Source organism: Lactuca virosa, chromosome 7 (genome assembly GCF_052849685.1).
Source record: "Lactuca virosa cultivar CGN04683 chromosome 7, Lactuca_virosa_CGN04683_v6, whole genome shotgun sequence".
Lineage (NCBI taxonomy): Eukaryota > Viridiplantae > Streptophyta > Magnoliopsida > Asterales > Asteraceae > Lactuca > Lactuca virosa.
The window spans coordinates 6,606,325-6,631,500 of record NC_136432.1 but is presented as its reverse complement, the minus strand read 5'-3'; the positions used below and the strand labels follow the sequence as shown (position 1 = coordinate 6,631,500).

The 25,176-nt window shown below is 38.1% G+C and overlaps 1 long non-coding RNA gene across 1 annotated transcript; it reads right to left on the bottom strand.

The window, feature by feature from the left end:
- Positions 1-2,152: 2,152 nt before the first annotated feature.
- On the bottom strand, positions 2,153-25,176 carry LOC145124944 (uncharacterized). The gene is made up of 2 exons (XR_013715746.1): positions 25,066-25,176; positions 2,153-2,309 (listed from the first exon to the last, which is right to left on the bottom strand). It is a non-coding gene; the product is annotated as an uncharacterized LOC145124944 (long non-coding RNA).

The window sequence follows — 25,176 nt, the reverse complement described above, 5'->3', positions numbered from 1 at the left end:
TAACATAATGTCAGAGCACTCTCCATCATTTTACTTCAGATATCTTCCTTGAGGATAAAATATTCAATGCTCTCAAATGTAAGTTTTGGAGTCCTGGAGGAATTACTCACTACAGTAACCGTTCAAGACTGGCTATATGGAAGCGAATCAAATCTGTCACATACTCACCTTCCTTCATCCTCGTGTTCACAACTTGTCAAATCAATAAACTTTGTTGGTTGTAGAAGACTTTTCCTACATGTTAGACAACACCTTTATTAGTCCAAACTTTGTCCTTTCATTAACAATGTTGTACGTAATGTTCCTTGTTAATGACAATCAGACAACACTAAAGGTCTAACGATCAAACATATCACAATCTTCCTGCTTCATCTCTCTATGTCTCCTTCTGATTTGTGATTTCAACCCTATTGTCTGGGGTATCACGAAATCCAATTTGGGATAACCCAAGAAAGAATAAATATGGATTTCAGGCAAAATCTAAGATTTCAACACATAATACCTTGCTTTTCTGTGTTCTTTAGGGACAAATTGTAGAGAGAAGCAATTTTGTTATCTCTATATTTTGCAACGTTCAAATCCTCTATTTATATATAGAAGATGATGGTTTTTAATAGAAAATGTGCTCCTATTTAATAAATGAAAACATTGGATGATTGGAATCCCACCAGGGAACAGGGGCTTTGTCCCCAAATCCTCGTGTTCCCGAGTCCTCTTTAGTTATAGCTTTGTCCATGGATCCACGTGTTCCCAAGTCCTCTTTAGTTATATGATATGCAATATGCACCTCTGTCTCGAAATATAACCAAATAGAACTCAACTTGTCTCAAAATACTGACGGTAACATCCTGTTTTTTGGGACTAAAAGTTTTGAGCTTTTTGGTAAAAATAAAAATCTTTCATTAATTTGAAATAAGATAAATCGAAAAGAAATAAATTAAAAAAATAGAAATGTGAGGAAATGATAGTAATAATAATAATAATAATAATAATAATAATAATAATAATAATAATAATAATAATAATAATAATAATAATAATCATCATCTTGTCATTAGTTGGTATTTTTAAAATAATAAAATTTTAATGTCTAGCGAAGTATTTTTGTTAGAAGGGTCAATTGTGTCAAAAGAAAGAAACTTAGGTTTTACTTGATAGTTGACAAACTAAGTGACTTGGACTAAGATTTTAGAGGTTATGATGGAAAGGGACCATTTTGGAAGATATTAGAAGTTCCTTAGTTTGGAGTCATTTTGAAAGAGCTTTTGTAAGGAGGGACTAAAAGTGGCTAAGTGACCATTGATGTGTCTATTTGAAGCATCCTTCTTCCTCATTTCCTCCATTCATGATTTCAGCCTCTTGTCCTCTCCATGGATCAATTTAACCTCCTAAATCCATGTTGTCTTGATGCTTGAAGATTCTACTTGAAGCTTGGTCAAATTCCTTCAGAATCCAATAACCAGAAGTAGTTTTCTTCTTCCTTTTCTCTTCAATTTCATGTTAATGGCCATGTGGATCTCTAATTCTGATTTCATCTTCAATATTTGGTGTTTTCATGATGTTTATGTTGTGATATCACTCTATGGTCCATCTCCAAGCTCCAACTAGCTAATAGTTGTGAGTTTTGTATGTTTTGGGTTGTTTTGATGGGTTTTCTAAACCCTAGATGGTGAAATACGAATATAATCTTATTTGTTTAGAATTGACTTTGATTTTATGATTAATGAACATATTTAACTTCAAATACATGATATATTTTTCAAATTGTGACTTATGGTGAGATTTCTTGATGCTTGGTTCAAATCCAACATCCATAGGGATGATTTGGGTGTTTTCAATTCTAGGAATTATTGATCCAATTTTGGTGAACCAATGTTGTTACAAAGTTGTTTTCATACTAAAAAGATGATGATTTATGTTCCAAAATCTAAGTCATATTATGATTCATGCTTCAATTTGGTATTTGTTGAGCTTTTATGAGATGTTGAGCTTCATTGAAGTTTATATGAAGATTTAAGCTCAATTAATGAGTGGATAATCTTCACGAGCTCTTAATTTCATATGTTTTAAGTTGTAGGAATCATGTTTGGTCTTATTGGTTCAACTACCATTCACATATAGTGAATTGTAACATCTAGAAAATCAGAGTAAATTTAAATTTTCCAAAAACATACCAATAACCATAAATGTTTACAAAACCATTGTTTCAAAAGTGTTATTCAATAATCAGAGTGTCCCCAAAATCCAGATTCATAAAACCAGAAGGATGTGTATGATCACGTCTTTGCTTTCCCGATCATCTGAAGTACCTGAGACATAAAACCGAAACTGTAAGCACGAAGCTTAGTGAGTTCCTCCAAAGTACCACACACAAACATATAATCAAACATATAACGGGTCCACAACCTCCTGGTTGGATTACCCCTGGCCCACAACCTTTCGGTTGGAATGCACCGGCCCATAACCTTTTAATTGGAATTCCCCAGCCCACAACCTTTCGGTTGGCTTGCCCAATACATAACGGGTCCACAACATCCTGGTTGGATTACCCCCGACCCACAACCTTTTGGTTGGAATTCCCTGGCCCATAACCTTTTGGTTGGAATGCCCCGATCTGTTGAGTGACAACACAAAGCAATACAATCTCAACCCCATCATACCATTTCGACATATACATAACAAATAACATATATCCAACAACAGATAATCATATAACCAGTCAGCAGACAAACATGGAGATCTACAGATCCCTACCACATAGAAACTGTTAGATTAGGTGTCTAAGCCCTATAATTATAATTGGTATGTACTTGATTTGATAGTGACATGGTCCTTTTGGGTTGCCTTCACCATAGCAACTTGATAGGATGACTTTTGGAGAAAGAGGTTAATAAATGATTTATAAATATATAATTGGAAATCATATTATTTAATTAGTAGTTAATCATAAATTAATTTGGTATTAATTTTGGGATTAAAGGAACTGATTAAAAGTACGGGGACTGGTTTTGCAAATCATTGATGGTTGCAAACTGGGCTGTTGAACTACCTTGGAATGGGGTGGACGAATTTCTATAGGGAGGCCCTATAGAAATCGTCCAAGGCCTTCCAGAAGGGATGTATATGGGCTGCTTGGAGCCTAATCAAGGAATTAGGGTTTCCCCTGAAAACCCTAGCAGCCACAGCTATATAAAGGCCCCTAGACCTCCTAAAATCGGCCACTGCTTCCTATGAAGAAACCCTAGCCGATTTCTGCCTCTCTATCACTCATCCTTTTCTATTGGTGTTTGTGACTCCAATAGAGGTGCAACATTTGAGGCACTAGAGCTTTCAAGAGTCAAGATCATCCGTGGAATTCTTGTTATTACGATATAACAAGCAAGGTAACATTCTAACCCTAGTTTTCATATAGATCTCGAAAATTGTATGCTAGTATTAGGGTTATTGCGTTGGAATTTCTATTTGCATGTATAAGTAGAGAAAAACTTAGATCCAAAGAAATCAGGGTTGCATGATCACATAGGAATGTTGTTATGCTCAAAACCCATAAGTGGTATCAGAGCCTAGGAGGTTTTTCTATTATATTTGATACAATAGTGAACTGTCCATATCGAATGCAAAGCAGAAATCCTTTTCTGCTTGTCAAACTCGACGAGTTGGATGAACCCGACGAGTCCATGCCCTGAATCGACGAGTTGACTCGTCTGTTAGCAGATTTTTCGAATTTTTGATCTATTTTGGATTAAGATAATTACCATAAATCGTTTTTATCACTATAAATTGAATTTGTTGAATGGTAATCTGATTTCCTTATCAAAATAGATGGATTTGGTCAAATTTTAAAATAATGACAAATTATGTGTGTTAGGTGCATTTTGTGAACCTTTTTGCACACCTTTTAGCCCCTTTTATGCATCTATTTAGCATAATTGTTATTCATTTTTCGTGCATTTCATCCAATTCATGCTAGTCTCTACAACAACCTTATTTACACGCTCTCATGTTCTTTTCAGGTAAACCGGAGGTTAGAACGCGCTTTGGGAGGTGCCGGGAAGCATTGGTGAAGATTTCAGGATGATCGGGCGAAGAACAGAAAAGTTGGAAAAATCACGTTTGGATTCGGAGTCAGAGTAGTACACGGGTCGTGTTGGATTTACACTGAAAAGTGGGCATAGGCCGTGTTTGACCAAGAAGAAGTTGTTAACCATGTTGAACACGACCCGTGTCAGTTTAGCCTATTTTAGCACGGGTCGTGTTGACCATGATGAACACGACCCGTGTCAGTTTAGCCTATTTTGACACAGGCCGTGTTCGACCCAAAAACTGCCTTTTGACAGTTTTTCCTATCTTTCATATTACAGGATGAAGGTCATTTTTACACACACATCATATCAGAGCATCATTGGTAAGGGGATTTCGAAGGCTTTTGCAAGGATTTGAACATTTGTCATTTGGAAACATTATTTCTCTTATTTGTAAGTTGTAATTGCACATTATTTCCATCTTTTAACTTGTGATCTTGTTCTAGCCATGTGTGGCTAGAACCCTAGTTTATGCAACTTCATGTCTTGATTTCTTAGTTGTGATTTCAATCATATGACTTGATGTTTGATTTTTATTTCTATCTAGTGAATTTGATTTTGCTTTAATCGAATGTTTGATTCTAATTGTGATTCTTATTGGCCATTTGAATTAGGGTTAGGTCATTCAAGTTATCTATTTTGAAAAATCCGTAATTGTTTTGTGAGTTGGACTAAGTAACAAGCACTAAACTGATTTCCATTGAATGAATTTAGTGTAAATCTTATTCACACATTCTTACACTCCCGAACTTTGGAGGAGTATTGGATGTTGTTGGGAACATTCACATAAAGCTTAATACAATCTTTTAATCTAATTCTAAGAGCTTGTTTAGATTAGGTTAGTAAGGTTAGGGTTAACCAAAGAGATTGTTTTGGTTAATTAATGTGGTGAATGGGAACGGTTAGAACTTGTTAACACTTTCAAGTACCAACTTAGATAGAATTGAGCAAGTATCATGTCATCTTGGAATCGCATTGCTAAGTTCTCATACATAGACTTGGAGTCCTTACAATTTCTGAATTTAATTCACTTATTTAGTCGATTACTTGAGTCTTTAATTATTTGTTCTAATCATTGCATTTAAAACCCCCCTCTTTACTGTTGGTGTCCAAAGTACCTTGCGCAAAGAGGTATAGACTGATTGTCCCGTGTCTCTGTGGATCGACCATACTTGCCTTGTACTACCTTTTAGTGCAATATAGTAGTGTTCTTTTGTAGTATATCGTACCCCTTTATTTGTTGGGTTTGACACCCCTACTACTGGTACCTGACCCCGTCGGCTCGACATTTTTGCAAACACCGACCCGACCCTTACTCAATAGGGCAATTCAAAGAGGAGAACGAGGACAGCTGACTACCGCTAAAAGTCAGACTACGAGTACACATTGTATGATTGAAAACTGTCGTTGCATATTACCCGGTAATTGCAGGTCTGACTGATGCCTTCTCTCCAACAGCAGCTTCAATCAATGTGAAGTCTGACTACGAGGCCTCTTAGCCCGCAGCTGACTACTTATTGAAATGAAAGACCGAACATTTAAGGCTAACTCTTTATCGTCTTCAAAAAAGTATCAAAATGCAGTTATATAATCTATCACTTTTGCAATTCAAGATCATCTCATCGAAGGGAAAAGTGAGAGTATCAAAATGTAGTTATATGAGCATCGACTTGATAATTTGCCTAGTGAGAAAGCCTGGAAAAGACCCAACAGGCATACCAACTCACTCTCGGAAACGGCGCCAATTTGTTAGGGGTGTCAAACCCAACAAATAAAGGGGTACAATATACTCCAAAAGAACACTACTATATTGCATTAAAAGGTAGTACAAGGCAAGTAGGGTCGATCCACAGAGACACGGGACAATCAGTCAATACCTCTTTGCGAAGGTACTTTGGTCACCAACAGTAAAGAGGGGGGGTTTGAATGCAATGATTAGAACAAATAGTTAAAGACACAAGTAATCGACTAAATAAGTGAATTAAATTCAGAAATTGTAAGGACTCAAACTCTATGTATGAGAACTTAGCAATGTGATTCCAAAATGACATGATACTTGCTCAATTTTATCTAAGTTGGTACTTGAAAGTGTTAACAAGTTCTAACACTTCCCATTCACCACATTAATTAACCAAAACAAGCTCTTTGATTAACCCTAACCTTCTTAACCTAATCTAAACAAGATCTTAGAATTAGATTAAAAGATTGCATTAAGCTTTATGTGAATGTTCCCAATAACACCCAATACTCCTCACAAGCTCGAGAGTGTAAGAATGTGTGAATAATATTTACACTAAATTCATTCAATGGAAATCAGTTTAGTGCTTGTTACTTAGTCCAATTAACAAAACAATTACAGATTTTGCAAAATAGATAACTTGAATGACCTAACCCTAATTCAAATGGCCAATAAGAATCACAATTAGAATCAAACATTCGATTAAAGCAAAATCAAATTCACTATATAGAAATTAAAAGCAAACATCAAATCATATGATTCAAATCACAGCTAAGAAGTCAAGACATGAAGTTGGAGAAACCAGGGTTCTAGCCACACATGGCTAGAACAAGATCACAAGTTAAAAGATGGAAATAATGTGCAATTACAACTTACAAATAAGAGAAATAATGTTTCAAATGAAAAATGATCAAATCCTTGCAAAAGCCTTCTAAATCCCCTCACCAATCATGCTCTGATATGATGTGTGTGTGTAAAAATGACCCTCGTCCCGTAATATGAAAGATAAGAAAAACTGTCAAAAGGCAGTTTTTGGGTCGAACACGGCCCGTGTCAATGTGATTAATTAATTATTTAAAATTTGATCTAGTAATTTTGAAAAGTTTCAAATTGCGCCCTTTAAGTTTTGGAATTTAAAATTTAATTAAAAGTTTAATTTTGAAATATTAAATTCTAAAACCCTAGTATTTTAAAATTTTATAATACAACCCTTATACTATTATAATATTAAAGGATATATATATATATATATATATATATATGTATGTATGTATGTATGTATGTATGTATGTATGTATAAGATGAGTCAGTCTTACCGTTAGTATGTTTCATTAACGAAGCCGATCTATAAGGGGGGTATAAGGTAATTGCCTATAAAATGGCGGTTGAATGGGTGTCCACTCTCACCCACCGCTTCCTTTATTGGTGGAAGGTCGTTGGCCGAACGGGTAGGATAGGACATTAATTCCCTCATTAATAAGTATAATGATAAATATAAAGTAACTAAATGTTTTTATAAATTCTCAATTTTAGTTACTTTAGGAAAATGTGAATTTGATGCTAATCCATGAAATTGCACATTGCACTTTGTCAAGTCGATAATGGAGTGTGTGTGGTTACCGGCACACTAACTTGGACTAACAAGGGTAGCAATGGGTAGCTCATAAATTATCGTAGATCAATGGAGCGTGAGTGGTTAACCGACACATTGATTAGGTGGTAAATAACATCGAGAGTACCAAGATAATTTGCATGGTTATTCACACCTTGTTTGTGATCCTCAGTATCCCAGTCACAAAGTTGAAGGGCATAATCGAGATTAAACATGTGATTGAATAGTCCAATGAATCTCAAAGAATCTAGGAATTTCATTTCATTTAAAACCTAATTCTTTTAATTTCGTTTTTTGTGGTGGAAATGGTAAATTGTCATTTACCTACCTTCAAATAATTTACAATTGGATTGCGACATCCCTCTTTCGAATTGAGAATTATAGCGTTGGGTCCTAGCCTTAATATTTCTTTTTGGGTGTTATATTTAAGGATTCCTTATCTATCAAAACTTTTTCCTTCTTCTTTTGCAGATGTTTACCTCAAACAATGCTTCCGGTTCCTCCAACAACAACTCCAACAACTCTTTCTCGCTCTTGAACATTTGTGCGAGGATCACATTTGATGGTTCCAATTTCAATGATTGGATACGAAACATTCAAATGGCCTTGCGTTACGAGGACAAATAATATGTCCTCGACAAAACTTTAAACGAAATTGATGAGTCCAAAGCTAGTCCCGAAGAAAAAGGTGAGTATGGGGCTCAATACAAGGATGCTACTAAGGTGTCATGTATTATGGTAGCCACCATGACTTCTGAGCTACAACGGTTCTACGATGACTATTGGCCGTACGAGATGTGCAAGGACTTGATGGAAATGTTAGGACAAAATTAGTGGTTTATACTTTACTTTTGTTGACTTTTAGGGTTCTCGGTCTAGGACTGAAAACACCATGTTTTCGATGATGTTTGGACAGAAATCACCATGTGATTTCGGTGGGCTTATAAGGATTTCGGTTGTGTTTCTGGGTTGGGCCCTTGTTATTAGGTCTAGGTATTTATATAGCTTTGTTACAGCCGTGTAAAGAGTTAGTCATTCTAAGGAGCTTAGATCGAGTTTTAGAGATAAAGAGAGAACCGAGAGCTATTAAGGATCTTATGTACTAGACTATTCTTGAATATAGTGTGCATTGAAGATTCATGAATTGTGTTCTTAATTCATAATAATTGTTTTGCATTAATCACTTGATTGGGATTCCGCACCATTCTTCTGATTTCGATTGATACACTAAATAGGGTTTTTACAATTGGTATCAGAGCAAGGTTTTGTGTCAATCGAATTGGCAGGATTTTAAACGATTATTGGAATTTCTCTTGGTGTTTTTGAATTCTTTTTGACGTAATTATTGTCGTTGTTCTTCGTGTTCTTCACTATTTTAGAGTTTTTGATCGAGATTGGTTGTGATAGATTGCAAATTTCTTGTTTTTGGCATATTTTGGGAGGTCTTCGGTCAAAATCTAAGAGTTCTCGACGACAGGCTCTCGTCCTCGGTTAGGGTTTGAAAGTTCTCGGCAGCAACGAAGGTTCTCGGTTAGGTCAGCTTCTCTTCTCGGTCAAACGTCTTCGATCTACTCATTTGGCTTCGCAATCTCGGTGAGCATCTCAGTTTTTTGAGATTTCGGCTATCGTTTTCGGTCTAGAATCCTTGTATTCGGTCGAGAAGCCTCGTATTCGGTCAAAGTTCTCGGTCAAGTTTTATTTCGGACAAAAGGTTGACTTTCAAGGTTCTCGGTTAACAGAGTGTTGACCATTGGTGTTTTCGGTCACAGAAGCATTCATTTTCTTGGTTTTTGGTCAAAATCCATTTACACAATCAGATTCCTTTTTGTTGGTAAATAATGAGTTCCTACAACTATACCAAGAAGGTAAGTGAAACCCCATGCTCTCAGTTCTGTGAAGATAAAATAAATAAATACCGTGAGCATAATGAGTTATTGGTTAGAGAGGTTTTTGACCTTAAATTTATGAAATTAAGAAAGTCAATAAGCCTCTTAAAGAAAAACTAGATGCTCAAAATAAAGATTTAATTAGAATTAGAGAGGAATATAGCACCAAATGTGTTCATCATCGTTATGCCAAGGAGAAAATTGCAAACTTAACTGCTGAACTTGATGCATTAAAGGCTAAATTTAAGGATGTTGACTTTACTTTTAAGAAATTTGATGTGTCAGGTGAGAAAATTGAGTCTATGATAGAAAAACAATTAAAGTGGAAAATATTCCTATTATGTCAATGCCAATTGAATCAATGTTATTAGCTTTGTTTTCCTTTCATTCACCCTCTCCCGCTATCCCTCTATTATCGAAAAAATAAGGGCACAAGTTTGAAATGGGTAGGGAGTTCCACGGCTGTGCTAGAGGGAGGACCAGAAAGTTTGTGTTAAGGTCTTGATTGAATATGTCGAAATAGGCTTTCCATAGGGCCCTTCATATGGCTTGTAGTTCAAGACTAGCAGTACTACATTCCTTCTACCCATCTCTATAGATGAGAGACTACCAAACTTAGAAAGAGGGTGGCTAGGAACCTAGTCCCTTCTTGTGACAACAGAAGAGAAGGAATTGCCTTTTTTCTCCCTCCATGTTGTGGCTATGGAGGTGGTGGCTGTCGCCGCCTTCAAGATAATAACCATTTTCAAGAGACAAACCAGCAGAGTTCTTCGGTGGATCCCAATAATATGTCTCGGTATTGACAAACAGGGTACGAGTCTAGGATATCATAATGTTCCACCTCCTTTCAATGGTAACTATACTCCGCCCTTGAAACCAAAGAGATAGAGACTCCTGCACAATATGCCCAGCCCCCTGTAACTGCCTCAATCAACACTGAACAATCTGGCCAAACTGAGTGTTAATGTGAATGACTCTAATGCTTCTACTTCATGTGTAGATAAGGTAACTATGCAAGATGGGTTCGAGCAGAACAAAAATAATTCTAGTTCTGCTAATAATGCTTCAAAAACTTGTGATGATGATGATCCCACTATTGAAAAGTTCAAGCCACAAAAGTTTGTTAAATAGTCTAATAAATATGCTTGTGCTTGTGGAAGGTCTTTGAAACAAACTTCATCTGGACAAGGACCAAGTCACAATCTTATTTATCTGAAAAAACAGAATTGTTATAACTGTGGGACTCCCGGTCACATTGCTAGAAATTGTCCACATCGTTCATATGTTCCCTACTATGAAAAAGGTTTGCAGAACGTGTCAAGGGGGAGATCTTCCAAAAGAAATCCTTCGAGGTCACGTTCACACAATGGTGATTGGAATGCTAAAAGGGCCAAGAATCAGACTCCCAAGGACAAAAAGGGCATGTCGGACAAGAAGCCTAATTTGAGACATGGTTCAGCCAAACTGAAATTGATGAGGTCGAATTCATCTCAAGGATCATCCTCTAGCTCACACTTGCGATTCAAGCCTAAATCAAAAGGCAGTTCCATTTCAAAATCAAGTGTTGAAGCACCCATTAGGTCAAACATTAAAATGCATAAACCTAATTACCAATGGGTTCCCAAAGGCCATTTTTCAAAATCGTCCAATACTCCTGTAACTTCTTTATGTTCTTTATCTGATAAACATGATATGTCATGGGAAAGAGTATCATGCGTAGATGGAAAAGGTCAATCCAGTTTCAAAATGGACTAGGTGCCCAAAACTAATTAATCTCACACTCTGTGCAGGAACGGTTATGGAGGAATATTATCAGACTTTGGTATGTTGATAGTGGTTGTTCCAGGCACATGATAGGAGACATCACTCATCTGCATAACATTCAGACTTTTAATGGAGAGCATGTGTCCTTTGCGGGAAGGGCGAAAGAAAGGATCACTCAAATGGGGACTGTATTTAACGGCGTGATGAATTTTGAATATGTTAACTTCGTTCCGGAATGGAAACACAGCGGAGGCTGAATACGTTGCTGCTTCGGCTTGCTGTTCTCAGGTCATCTGGATGCAACTTCAATTGCTGAATTACGGTTTGCATTTTCTTGATACTCCTAGTTTTTCTTAAAATGTTTCGTTTTGAAGACTAAAAGTTTTTTTGTTTTGTACATTTTGTATTTTATTTTTGTTTTTGTTAAATTTGTTCATATTTTTCCTCTATGCACAAATTTAGGGTGAGAAATAAAATCAAACAAAAATCATAACATCCAAAAAAAAATGTTTATTTCTGTTTTTATTTATTTTTCAGAAAAAACCAAAAATATTGTTTTTGAGCGTATTTTACTTTTATTTTTATTCTTAGTTATTTTTATTGTGTGCTAAGTTTATTTTTTTATTTTTATCTCAAAATTTTCATTTGTCTTAAAATTCGAATTCAAAAGAGGAAGAGACTCAAGGAGACTGTGTCAAAATTTTTTGTGCAAGAAGAGATCTTGAAAGGAATTGACGGAATTTTACTTCACACTACTTTCACAAGGAATTGAAGGCATGAAACTGTACAATTTGTCAGTTAGGCAGTTTCTTTCTAAGAACTGTCGTATTTAAGGAATTGAAGGTTTGAAACTGTACATATTGTCAAAATTGGTCTTGTCAATTATCTTTTCCTAAGAACTGTCGTGACACCAGGGCGATTCACTCCACCGGGAAATAGATATCGTTGAACATCCCACCCAGGGTCTTGACAATCGCTTTGTCATGCGAAATTGCGAAGATCAAATGTATTCTCGGATATATTCTTTGCAGGTAAGGAATTGATGGTTATTGGCACTAGGGCGATGCACCTCGCAAGGCACGATTGACCTCGTGTCATGCTAAACTGTGAAAATATGTCTTCGAATATTTTTTGTCACAGGATGGTTTGTGAGTTATTCCTAATTAACTCTCACTGGCACTAGAATGGTACACTCAGCTGAGATTTAGAAACCATTGAACGTCTCGCCAAGAGCCAAGTTAACTTGTTAACTTGAAAAAATGTATTGAGATGTTTTGATCGAGGATATGCAGGGGATAACATGAAAAATAGCCACGAGTAGTTCTCCGATAATCAACAAATCGCAGTGCGTTCCTCCGTGTTCACACGATGACTGCGAGTAGTCTCCATCTGAGCCAAGACTGGGTCCTTGAACAACTGTGGTGAGAAGGGTCTTTATGATTCTGTGATCCACAGGGACTTTTTAGTCATGGTTACCTTTTAAGACGCATCAATGATCGACGAAGAATATTCATTCGAGGGAACAAGAAGTGAATATTATTTTTCAACACACAACCTTTCAACCCCAGAAGCAAGGTGAAACTGTATTTGAAGTTATATGACGAATTGCATTGAAGCCTCCTCAATTAATTTGTTGTTATCTATGAACTTTGCTGAAGTGATCCTGAAGAATCGGTCTCTCTATTATTTTCTCTGAAGTTTCTCAAAGCTAAAAGTGCTTATTTACAAGAATCTATACAAGAAGCCTCTATACCCAATGTGCTTTCAATGTCAATTTTTAAAGGAAGTCCAATTGTTCAAGATGAAGTCATTCATGTTGAAATTCATCTTAAAGTTGTGAACAAATCGAAGATAAAAGCTGAAGGTTAAGAACAAAGAGTAGATTGAAAAGAAAAGAAAGCTATAAACCAAGGGGGAGATTGTTAGGACAAAATTAGTGGTTTATACTTTACTTTTGTTGACTTTTAGAGTTCTCGGTCTAGGACTGAAAACACCATGTTTTCGGTGGTGTTTGGACCGAAATCACCATGTGATTTCGTTGGGCTTATAAGGATTTCGGTTGGGTTTCTGGGTTGGGCCTTTGTTATTAGGTCTAGGTATTTATATAGCTTTGTTATAGCCGTGTAAAGAGTTAGTCATTCTAAGGAGCTTAGATCGAGTTTTAGAGAGAAAGAGAGAACCGAGAGCTATTAAGGATCTTATGTACTAGACTATTCTTGAATATAGTGTGCATTGAAGATTCGTGAACTGTGTTCTTAATTCATAATAACTGTTTTGCATTAATTATTTGATTGGGATTCCGCACCATTCTTGTGATTTCGATTGATACACTAAATAGGGTTTTTACAGGAAAAGTACCATCAAAGAGCGTGTCAAGAGAGGTACGAAATAGTCACCTCGTTCATCACCACCAAGATAAGGGATGGAGAGTCCATCACGACCCACCTGCAACGTATGCAGAGATATGCAGATCGTCTCTTAAAGTTGAATGTGACCTTTGATGAAGAGCTGGCTATTGACATAGTCCTACACTCCTTGCCTCCTTGCTATGATCAGTTCAAGATGACTTATCATATGAGCAATGAGGAAGTCACATTGAGCAAGATTCAAGGCCTGCTAAGAACTGCTAAAAGTGGATTAAAAGGGAAAAGTGTCGAATCCACTCCTACTCCTGCTGTTGCTTCTGTCCTGGCTATTGGAAAAGGAAAATGGAAAAAGAGGAAAGCTCCCTCGAAGAACTGGAAGGGAAAGTATCATGATGGATCTTCTTCTAGTGGATCCAAAGCTAAGACCGGTTCTGCCCCTCCCTCATCCGATCCTAAAGAAGCAATGTGCTTCTACTGCCATGATAAGGGCCATGAGAAGAGAAGTTGCCCGAAATACTTGCAGGACATAAAGGATGGGAAGATAAAGCCCACATTCTTAGGTATTTACATTATTCTGTCTAATACTCATCACATGCTAGTTCTTGGGTCCTTGATACAGGATGTGATTTTCACATTTTTTCTGATTTGCAGGGACTAAGAAGAAGTAAGGATGTGGAGCATGGGAAGATGAACCTGATAATGGGAAATAAGAAATCGTCACATGTTACCAAGATCGGAGTTTATTATTTAGTTCTTAGTAGTGGGTTAGGGTTAGATTTGAATGATTGTTGCTACTCGTCAGAAATGACGAGGAATATTATTTCTTTTCATGGTTTGTACAGACAAGGATTTAGATATTCATTTAATAATGAAAGTGGTTCTATAAAAGCTTATTATAATGGTATTTTTTTACTTTGAAGCATTTCCTTGTAATGATGTATATGAAATTGTGATGGTTGTAGATAACTTAGGAAATAATGTGTTGCTTATTGATTCGTCTAAAGGTATAGACAAGGCATGCTTGTGGCATTGTCGTCTTGGACCTGTCAACAATAAGCGCATAACCCAACTCCAAAAGGATGGAGTGTTGGAATCATTTGACCTAAACTCAGATGACACGTGCGAGTCTTGTTTGCTTGGAAAGATGACTAAATCACCTTTCACTGGTTCTTGTGAAAGATGTGAGGGATTGTTGGATCTCATACACACAGATGTGTGTGGGCCCTTCAGATCCACCACAAGGGATTCAAACCGCTTCTATGTGGATTAATGGATGTTTTGAATATTCGTTCTTCATGGTTTGGTGGTGTTTATAGTTAGGGAACTAGGGGTAGGTACGACTAATGGATGAACATCAGTCCTAGGGTATGGTTTCTAAAGTTTAGATTGATGGGTTCCCGGTTCCAGAGAGTATATTGATGGATTTGGTTTGTGGTTGTAGTTTTGAGAGTTCTCGGTTTGAGTGGGTTTCACTGGAAGTTGGGTCTTATAGTTTAGGAGAGAAAGATATTTATCGCGGTTGAGTATCTTCAAGTTAATGGGTTGTTTTTTGGAAGATGTGCGTTTCTGAGTGGTCTCTCGAGTTTTCTTTATAAGATGCCTTTGATTTCTAAGTGGTTAGAGGAAGCTTATGGAAGGGCGACGCCAGGACCTGGACATGCTCGATGAAAAACATGGGGCGGCACAGATGTACCAAGCACTATACAAATCACGAACTGAGAACTATTACAACCGCCAAGTCCGGGTCAAGAACTTCAAGGTTGGAGAATGGGTGCTAAGAAAGAACGAGTCCAGTCATGCTGAACCACTGGGGAAACTCAATGTCACTTAGGAAGGACCGTACAAAATTGTGGAAGCCCATGAGAATGGTGCTTATGTCCTAGAAGCTCAGGACGGGTGTGCCATTCCAAGAACTTAGAATGCGCAGAGTCTGCGTCATTTTGATTCTTAAAACGAGTGTTAAAGATAGATTCAATGCTAGCAAAGGCATTTTGTATTAGTTTTGACATGTAAATGTGACAAAAAAAATTACTTTACCATCTTCGGTCTTATAACGCTCCAACTTTAAAACTAGAAAAAAAAAAGAGAAAGCAATTCAGATGCTTGTTATTTTCAAGCTTGAAAAATAAAACAAAGAGGTTGTGTACATTTACCGTGTGATAACAAAGACTGGTCATCCAACGTCACACGAGCGAAATCGTTACAAGGAGGCAGCCAGGGTGTTTGTATAAAAAAGGCTCATAACCTTTCTCCCAAACCATGTTCATAAATTACATTATAGCAAATAACAAACATATAAAAGAACATGTGACATAAGTGTAGAAGAGTCATAACCTTCCACTAATGAGAAAAGCACAACCGGGTGAGCCTCAAGATGACGATCTTGGCTACACCTAGGGTCCTTAAGCAGCAAATTAGAACAAATTTCTCAAAGACCAACATTAGTAAAGCACAAAGAGTTCACCAATAAAAGAACCCACACCAGGGGTATAAGCAAACCCTGTGTAAATACTATGTAATGGCAAACATAAACCATACATGAAGCAACCAAACAAAAGAATATGTGTGGTAATAAGAAACATTCATACCCACAAACGAAAAGTGAACATTGTCAAAGTCGTCGGACTCCCGAACTTTAAGACTGCCATTGAGGGCAGCAAAGACAAAAAACAAAGAAAGAAATAGAAAACATTGTTCACAGGAGTTACATCAAAACAAACCAAGTAACAACGCTACTTATGGGCAGGGGTGTTACCATCACCGGGTGAAGAGCTTAGGCTAGGGCCAGACCCATCGCTCTGAGCGTCTTGACAAAGATCGCGGAGCCCGGCCATGTCCAGACTGCCCAGGCGGAGATAGCCATCAAAATTTGTTTCAGTGAAAGTCGCCATGGCATCTTCCATCTCTTGGGTCTTAGTGGCCACGTCCACTTCAACCTCTGGATTAAACTCCCTAGCAATCACCAGCTCTTTCGTAACTCTTTTTCCATGCTCCACCCCTGCCGCCACACAAGCTGCTCGTACATGAACCAAAGCTTGAAGAAATTGAGGGCTCTCGATCACCTTGTCCACCACCCAGCTGAGCCCATTGCTAAGGATCCAAGAAATATCCTTCTCCAGCGCCCCTTTTGCAGTGTTCTTCGCAACCAGATCGACCTCCAGTTCAGCCTTCCGCTCGCTTAGATCGGCATTCTCCAAACTTAGGGCTCTCACACGATCATTCAGGCGCCTAACCTCTTCCTCCAACTTTGCCACTTATTCTTTTAAGCTTGCCTTCTCGAGCAGCGCCGCCTCCTGCTTGGCCTCCCAGCTGCGCTTGTCGACTTCTATCTTTGCCACATGGGATTTCAGCTCTTCACATTCGATGATCTTCCTGTCAGAGTGAGACTGGATGGTCTCCATATAGGAGATGCGTTCAACAGCTGCAACCAGGTAAGATGACACTTGGGCGGCGGCATAGCGCAGGCCGTCGGCCATGTGCTCATCGCTAGGACAGTTAAAGCCTCAGTTGTAGCAGGTGGACAAGTATGCCGGCACCACTCAAGAATAGTGTCGTGATCAGAGACAAGGTCTTGGGACTTAGCCTCCAAGCTGGCCTGTAGGCATTCGGATGAGACCCTACAAAAAGGGGGACAATTCCTGTTTTACCAGAAGCAGTTGATGCGAGACCTTGAGAAGGCGAAGACCCAATCTTCGCCTTGGCTCCTCCAGCAGTGGGATCAGGGTTTGTCTTGTCGGTGCTTTCTTCCTCTGTATGAATGGGCGGTTCAGTCGCCCTGATTTGTGCCCCTCCAGCAGTTTCTGAGGACTTTCATCGGGGGCACGGTTGGAACTCTTGGTACCCCCTAGTAAGAAACTCAGATTACGTTTCTTACGAAAAGGGGACTCGATGCTAGCCGTGTCAGTTCGACCACCTGAAGAGGCCTCCAAGAAAGAAAAGCGCCTCTTGACACGACGGTGGCTCCTCGGGGACCGGGAAGGGGCAGGATCCTTCTAAGAAGCACCAGTGACAACAATGTCCTGAAAATATGAATCCTCACCGGCACCAGTAGCACATTCCGAACCAACAGTAGCCTCGATTCCTCGACCAGAAACGGGAAGCGGAAGAGTCTCTACAAGGTCAACGTCGCGACACTCAAGATCGCCGTCAAACAAACCTTGTAGAGCTCTCTCCAAGTAGATAACCTCCTCCACACCTGGCAACAAAACAAAAACAAACGGCGGTAACCAAAAATGCCGATTTAAACGTGCTTTGCCGATTAAAAAGGGGGGAAGGGGGCAAGAGAAAACAGTCTGAGAAACGCAATACCCTCTTTCTCGACGAAAAACTCGGGCATCTTCCCGTGAGCCCTCCAGGCGGCGCTCATACCGCCAGCGGCCAAGAAGCAGTAAAGCCAATCCTCACCATTGATGTTGATCTTCTCTAGAACATCAACCAGTTCCTTGTCAGCACCAAAGAGTGTTGGATCGCGGTCGACGTACACCTTAGCCCTTGGGTAGCTGAGCACAACGAGGTCGATGTTCACCCATAAAAAATTCTCCTGCCAGTTCTTCTTGGACTTTTTATCGTGGATAAGGGTAGGGACTCCCCGCCGACGAGAAAGGGTCCGAGTCCCCGACTGAGTAGAAGTACTTGAATGCTGGAACAGTTTGCAGGCGTCCTAGGGCACGACAGAGGAGTTCAAAACCCACTATCTTGTTTATAGGAATCGGGGTCAGCTCCTTCACGGAAAACCCATACTCACGGTGTGACATCCCCAATTTCACGGCCAGAAAAGACCGATTTGTTTATGCTTTGTTTGAAAATCAGAGTAACCATTTAAAGAAAAGTGTTGCGGAATTTGTTCCTAGAAAAACATGATAAATATATTATCAAAGCATTTCCGAAGAAATGTATTTTGCTTATATTAAAACTTTGGGATGTCATTGTCAATACAGAAACATAAGCATAAACAGAGCTTACATTCATTTACACTAATGATCCACATCTCTTTTAATCTCTCAGTGTAATGTAGCTTCGTATCGACACCTATGATACAAATAAGTTGAGTGGGTCAGGTTGGGAAACCTGGTGAGCACATAGGGTTTTCAACCCACAATAATATAATTATTATATTTAATTATCAACCAATCAACCCAATTACCCATCCCCATTATCTTCTTTATTCTTAAAGACCTATCCTAACAATCATTTGTCCTTCATTCATTCATTCCTAAGGATCTTCCTAAGGAATAGGCACGAAGTCCATCGCAGCCAAGGTTTATCTAACAGGCACTAAGTCCATAGCTGCCAGGGTTCTTAAATTACAAATGGTGAACACGTGGTTCAAAACATCTGGTAAACACGCAGTTCAAAAATACCTGGTGAACACTTAGTTCAAAAATACTTAATGAGCACCTAGTTCAAAAATACCTAGTGAACACTTAGTTCAAAAATACCTAATGAACACCTAGTTCAAAAACACCTCACTTTACGTCCCTAAAGCATCTATTATAAGGGACCTAGCCTAAGGATTTTCATCGGGGTGGACAACATTGCTCAGGGGATTCCATAGCAATTTATGTCAAATAAGGCAACCATGAGGGGGATGGAGTACACCTGGTGAACACTAAGTTCAAATAAACACCTACAGGTTGCGAGCCTGCTAGCGTTCCACTGGACTGTCTAGAAAAGTCTGTGGTCGTCATCTATACTCCGCTAGATGACTGGATCATCGTCAACATCGAGACCTATCATCAATTTTTATTTCATCACACATCATCTAATTCATCTACCCATGTTTTACCCAACATATTTGTAGATATAAAATACATATACAGTTTAAATAAATTAAAACATGTATAAAATTGATCATCCAGCATAGATAACAAGTATACAAATAATGTGCACACATAACACATAATTTATATTAAATACTTCATATCTATGTGTAAGATGAAAGTAACTATGCACTCACATTAGTAGCGTGATTTGATAGAATCTAACTAGAAACTGTCAGCGGTTCGTGATCGTCGGGCTCGGGACACGGAATGCCTTCAGCAAACGAGAGAGAGAGAGAGAGAGAAAGAAAAAAAGAATTTGGTGTAAGGAAGATTAGGGTCGAACTTGCTATTTATAGGCTGATTTTTGGTCTCTCACATCGTGAGAATTCATTGCTCACGTCATGAGCCATGCCTGCTCACCCCGTAGACTTGCCATTTGCGTTTATAGCTCCGAAACGTGTCCGGACGACTTCTCACGTCGTGAGAATGATAAGCTCATGTCGTGAGCTTTCAAGAGTCATCCCGTAGACTTCCCAGGTGTTTTATAGGCTCGATTAGTGTCCGTTTGACTTCTCACGTCGTGAATTTCTATGCTCACGTCGTGAGTCAGTCAAATTAGGGTTTCCTGACACGTGTCATGCTCTCAGACAGCTACATCTTCGGAAAGCCATGACTTTGCATACGAACTCCGTTTTTTACGTTCTTTATATCCACGCGAAGGTGGAGATGTACTCTACAACTTTCATTTAGAACCCTAAGGCTAAAAAGTACTTTATCGTAAACTACTTTTTACGATTCCCGGTGTCGTTCCGGTTTTGTCGCGAAACTTCGACAGGTCATAACTTCTTCGTTATAACTCGGATTTCAGCGTTCTTTATATGTACGGAAACCTTGTGACATATACTACAACTTAGTTAAGATTATTTATTCTAAATAATCATCTATAAAAAAAAGTCATTTTGACGCTTATCGTTCCTAAATTGACTAGTCCGAATCTGCGTGCGCTATACACAAATAGTCAGATTGAAGAAGTATGTAGTAGGCAAATGCAGACCCGCTTCGAATAAGGCAATCAGAATACCGACCTTGCCTTCGGGAGGACTGTAAAGCGACGCATCCGGAAGAGGAAGTTGAACCCCATGTTCGGGAACAAACCCAAATCGAAACTGAAAAGATTCCCATTCTTCGGTAGTAAGATCCCTTCCCAAGGAACGAGCGGTAGCCATGAAAGAATATGAAGAAAGGGTCGAAAAGGTTTCTTTGGGGCAAGAAGTCAAAGAGATAAAAGTAGAAAGTAAGGAGGAAACGCCAGGAGGAACAGAGGTTTAAATGCCACTAAAAGGGCAGCGAACCGTTTTCATGATGAAACCGCCGAAGAACGGCGATTTCGCTCTGCCAACTTCATAAGCTATCAGTAGCAGCCCGCCACGTGTCTGTGAATAGACCAGAACACCTCTTCTACGTCATGAACGCAGAAGCCTACTGGTCTAAGAGACTTGTTAACGTTACCATGAACGGCCACGTTAAATGTAACGGAAAGCAAAAACGAGCCGTTGTCTCGCCAGAACCTTGGCCAAGGCCCGTTCTTGGCCTAAGTAATCCAACATCAGGGTGGCAGTTCATTTCCCTTCACGGCGAAATAATATTCCACGTGATATTCTCATTCACTCACAACTAATCAGGACGTGACAAAAAGATTAGGTGACGCCCAGAACTGACATCACCAGGCAGTTAGCTAACGTAGGCATAATTCTCCTAGTCAGAGGAGGCCACGTCTCACACTCATTAAGCAAGGTCCCCACGATCCGTTAGTAGCAGGTATAAAAGGATCTCTTCCGTCTCAAGGAAGGGGTCCATCTTCTCCCTCACTAATTTTACCCTAAATTCTCTCTCTCAGAAAACTAACTTGATCGTCGGAGTGACGTCCCGGGAGAACACCCGGTCGTCCTTTAACGGTTCTTCTGTGTTGTGTTCTCAGGAAAACTTCGAGGCTCGATCCATCAACTAATATCCCATCCCCTGAAGATCATGTCACAACAGAGTCAAAGGGTAAAATAGGAAAAGTGATGTTCCAGACTTCTTTCATGAATTATGGATTTTAGTTCGGTGTGTCTTAAGTCAAAATTAATTAGATAGAGTTGTGGGGCTCGTAAATACCTTTTTGTGCATACAAAGATCACCGAAAACGGAGTTGAAACGAAGAAGTTATGGTTGATCGAAGATGGAATGGATTTGGGTGAAAACCATCGCCACATAGTGGAGATCAGAGCCCACGGTGTGGCAGGCGACAGAGTGGAGAAACATGGCCATGGAGTGGCAGTCTATCAGGCCCAATCCCATATTTTAGGGTTTTTATCGTATATAAGCATAACGTTTCGTATTTTTGGGCATTTTAGCAGCCTCCATCGTATCTAGAACCCCTTGGGAGAAATCCTAGCCTCGATCGTCAAGATTTGAGCTCCTCCCTTATCCTCTCTCCTATTTTGGATGCTTTGTATGATATTTTTATGAAGCTTAAAGATCAACAAGGTTCATTTGGTTGCAAGGAATGATGCTTCAAGCTTGGATCTATCAAAGGAACTGTATTTCTGGACTATTGTGAGTATACAGTTCCAATATTGCTCTTTAGTTCTTTAGATCTCTTCATTTGTGGTTTTTGGCACTTTTGGTCCATTTTATGAGTTATTTTGGAGTTAATTGGACTCCAACATCTTTTGATCAGTTCGGAATGCTTCTTGGACCTCATGGACTACGAAAGTTATGATCTTTTGTCTTCCCTTTTAGCAATGGAAGTTATCTTGGTCCTTTAGGCCATTTTGGTGTATTAAAGTTCTAATCATGAAAGATTATGGCATTATTATGGATAAAGTTGGAAACTCTATTCATTTAGACATCTTGTTGAATCATATCTGAAAGTGGGAGACTTGGACTTAATGGATTAAGTTGAGAAAGGTGCATTTTTGGGTCCTTTTGAGACTTAAAGCCCATATCTTGGTGGTTTAAACCATCCTAATGGATAAACTCAGAAACTTTATCCATTATGAAGCTATTAGGAATTAGATCTGTTGATTTTAGCTTTGGTCCTTATGGATTAAGCCCTTATTGAAGAAAATCCTTTCAGATTAAAGACCAAGGCGTGGCCAACTAAGGACACGACGTGGTAACGGGACTTATCACATCTGCTTTGTTCGGACGTGCCTACGACGTGGCGACGAATTTATTCGCGACTTTTTTGCCTAGATTCTGCCACAACGTGGTGGCATGTCTTCCACGGCGTGCTAGCAGATTTTGATCGAGACTGGATTGAGTGGTCATAGGTTGGCCACGACGTTGGCGTCTGCTGGAGTTAACTTTTTGACCAGTTTGACTTTTGGGCAAACTTGGGTAGAATTGAGTATTTGACTAAGGATTGGATTCGGTTTGGATTTAGGAAGCTTGGGGTGACCATTCTGTTGTTGAGGTAGATGTTGGGCTTCTGTTGAATAGTTTAGGCGAGTCTCTTCATTATACTCATTGGTCGAAGGCACCAATGTCGACCCACTAAACTATGTTTGTAGGATGATAGTTGTATTTATGACTCCTGCCGATATGCTTGTATGTGCTTGTTGTCTTTGTAACTGTTGCTGATATGATTGAATGATTTATGTATGTAGGGTGAAATAGACCCGAGGGTGAAATAGACCCGTTCGGTTGAAAAACACCGATTGAGTTGAAATAGACTTAGGGGTGAAATAGACCCGTTTGGTTGAAAAACATTGATTGAGTTGAAATAGACTCGGGGTGAAATAGACCCGTTACAACTTCGAGCTGATATGTATGTATGGTATGCGATATTTTTGGGGACACTACAAAAAATATGTCATTTAGTGGCACACAAAAAGTGCCACTAAACACCCAAAAATATGTCACTAAAGATTTCTCAGAGAATCAGCGTCACAAATAATAAATGTCACTAGAAACGCTCCCACTAAAACCCTTTAGTGGCACTTTTGCCGCTGCAGTTTTTTAGACTTTTAGTGACATTTTTTTATTTGTCACTATAGAAGAAAAGTTTTTTGTAGCACATATTTTGTGCCATTGAATGCTACTTTTAGTGGCATTTTTTTTATTTGCCACAATATAAAAAATATTGTCACACATTTTACGCCGGTAAATACTCATGAAATTTTATAATTTAGGCTACTAATATCTAAATAATTTTTATCTAAAATATAAAATAAATTAAATAATTAAACTGTAGCGCATAGAAAATAATAAAAATTCTATTGTTTTTAATCAATATTTTTAAATTTTTGAATTAAATATCTTAATAAATATCAAATACTTCTAAATGTGGAACCAAATACATGTTCAACAGTAATAAAAAAAAGGCAAAACTTGAAACATAACTGTAGATGAACTTCTTCCTCAATACTAACAATTTCCTCTTAGAAGAAACAAAGAAAATTCAAAATACAGTTAAATAATGCACAATTTAAAAAATAAATAACAAAGAAAATTCATTGTTTGAATTTTTGTAACGCTTTTGGTCCCTGTTCCACGTAAAATACTATATTACTCTTTATCATATTTTTCTTTACAAATACGTGTTATTGTTTTAAATTTATATCATTATTATATTGTACATTGAGCAGGAAAAGCGATACGAAAGGACGAAAGGGTAAGGAGGAGAGGATGATATAGTCAACTACTTAGAGCAGGAACCAAAACCGTTATGAAAACCTCAATAAGGTAGCGTTTGGTACCGGGACTGAACTGAACAAGATGAGACTGGACTGGACTAAAATGATCTATCTATATAGTGTTTGGTAAGGCTAGGACTCGATGGAACAAGATTGTAAAATTACTAAATTATCCTTGTATTTATCAAAAAATATTATAAACTGTTTCCAATTTGCTTTCGAATATAATACTTGTAAGTGACGTTCTAGTAATATTATTAAAGTATACTTATATATAAACATTTTACACACACCTTTGTAGCATATTGGAATTCCCTTTGGCGGTTCTTATGGGGAATAGTATACATCATTAATCTTATAAAAATCTTATAAAGGAAAAGTGAATAAATATTAAAATGGGACGTCGAAGATAATAATCTATAATCACAAATAAGAAATAAAATTAAAATAATAAAATATAAAAAGAGACATAGGAAGCATCAATGAAATTGATGTTGTATTCGTTGCTATTAATGAATTATTCTCTGCAACTTGAAACCTCTTCGAAGAAACAATTGTAAATATAAGAAATGAACAGAAATAATAGGCGGTTGTAGAATAATAAACGAGGAAGAGAAGAGAAATATTTAAGGGTGTTTTGTGTCAAATTGTTTTTGTTCCACTTTGTTCCACCTTTTTTGGCGGGACTAAAATCTAATAAAATAGTCCCATTTGACTTGGTCAACAACTATATTTGTTCTTGTTCCATCCATGCCAAACGCCATCTGAAAGAGTCTTGTTCTGTTCTGTCCAGTCCAGTTTCATGCACCAAACGCTACCTAAAGGTCCAAAATTGCAAAAAAAAAAAAAAAAAAAAAAAAAAAAAAAAAACACTTTATGGACCAAAAATGAAAATAATAGTAATTTAGTGAAAACTACATACCTTTGAAGATCATGTAGGTTAACTAAGAAATTTTCATAGATGTCATCAGTCATATAGTATACCGGAGCACTATTTTGTCATAAGTGGAATCTTAAAAGCATATAGAATAGCCAACTTGAAAGCATAAACCAAAATGGTTTCAGAACACCACAAATCGCTTAGGAAGATGTATTTGTTGACAAAATCCCAAAAAAAAGTTTCAAATTATGCATTTAAAATACTGACAACATAAGTTAAAACAAAGCACATACCTCATGCCCAAGTTAATTCACCATCTCAATCACTGTACAACCCAAGCTCCAAATGTTCATGGTATAAATGTATCTTCCATATTCACATCTTTTCTCAAAACAACTTGCAAA